The 1322-nt window shown below is 56.8% G+C and overlaps 1 non-coding gene across 1 annotated transcript; it reads right to left on the minus strand.

The window, feature by feature from the left end:
• Positions 1 to 789: 789 nt before the first annotated feature.
• On the minus strand, positions 790 to 872 carry TRNAL-UAA. The gene has a single exon. It is a non-coding gene; the product is annotated as a tRNA-Leu (tRNA).
• Positions 873 to 1322: the final 450 nt, after the last annotated feature.

The following is a 1322-nucleotide window of genomic DNA, read 5'->3' on the forward strand; positions in this document are numbered from 1 at the left end:
TGCACATAGTAAGTGCTTAATAAATCGTGGCTCAGTGGAAAGAGCACGGGCTTTGGAATCAGAGGTCATGGGTTCGAATCCTGGCTCCGCCACATGTCTGCTGTGTGACCTTGGGCAAGTCACTTAACTTCTCTGAGCCTCAGTTACCTCATCTGTAAAATGGGGATTGAGACTGTGAACCCCACATGGGACAACCTGATCACTTTGTATTCCCCCCGGCGCTTAGAACAGTGCTTTGCACATAGTAAGCGCTTAACAAATGCCAACATTATTATTATTATTAAATGCCGTTATTATTATTATTATTATTATTATGGTGTACAGAGTAAGAACTCAAATACTATTGACTGACAGGAGGAGGAGCAGTAGCGGCGGCGGCCGTTTGGGGGCGCTGTGCCGCGTTGTGCCCGCTGTGCCGCGCTGTGCCGCGGCGGCCGCTTGGGGGCGCTGTGCCGCGCTGTGCCGCGGCGGCCGCCTGGGGGCGCTGTGTCGCGCTGTGCCCGCTGTGCCCGCCGTGCCCAGGCTGTGCCCAGCTGAGCGGCGCCTGGTGCCCCCCACGGCCGCCCGAGTCCTCGGTTGGGCTCCGCCCGTGGGGCCGCTGCGGAGCAGGCCGCCCACCCCGTGCCCAGCGGAGGCTCTCCTCCCGCACACACCCCGCCCCGCCCCCGAAAACGGAACCCGGCCCAGCGCGGGTCTCCGCGGATGGCAGGGGGGGTTGGGGGGCCGCGGGCCGCGGAGCGCAACCTCCTCCAATTGTAGTTTCGTTTTTAAAGACTAAAAAATTCTCCCTACCAGGAGTGGGGTTCGAACCCACGCGGACATATGTCCATTGGATCTTAAGTCCAACGCCTTAACCACTCGGCCATCCTGGTGTCGGTACGGAGCCTCCTTTCCGCCACCCTTACAAGCCTCTCCGGGCCCCGGGGCGGCGGCCTTCTACTCTCCTGACCCCCCGGACGCCTGGTCAATCAATCAATCAATCATCAATCAAGCAATCAATCGTATTTATTGATCGCTTATTGTGTGCAGAGCACTGTACTGAGCGCTTGGGAAGTACAAGTTGGCAACATATAGAGACAGTCCCTACCCAACAGTGGGCTCACAGTCTAAAAAGGGTCTCCCTTTCTCCTTCTCCCCTCCCAGGCCCACAGCGCTCATGTCCATAGCTGCAATTTCACTCATTCATTCATGCATTCACTCCATCAAGCAATCGAATTTATTGAGCGCTTACTGTGTGCAGAGCACTGGACTGAGCGCTTGCGAAGTACAAGTTGGCAACATATAGAGACAGTCCCTACCCAACAGTGGGCTCACAGTCTAAA

Source organism: Tachyglossus aculeatus, chromosome 2 (genome assembly GCF_015852505.1).
Source record: "Tachyglossus aculeatus isolate mTacAcu1 chromosome 2, mTacAcu1.pri, whole genome shotgun sequence".
Taxonomy (NCBI): Eukaryota; Metazoa; Chordata; class Mammalia; order Monotremata; family Tachyglossidae; genus Tachyglossus; species Tachyglossus aculeatus.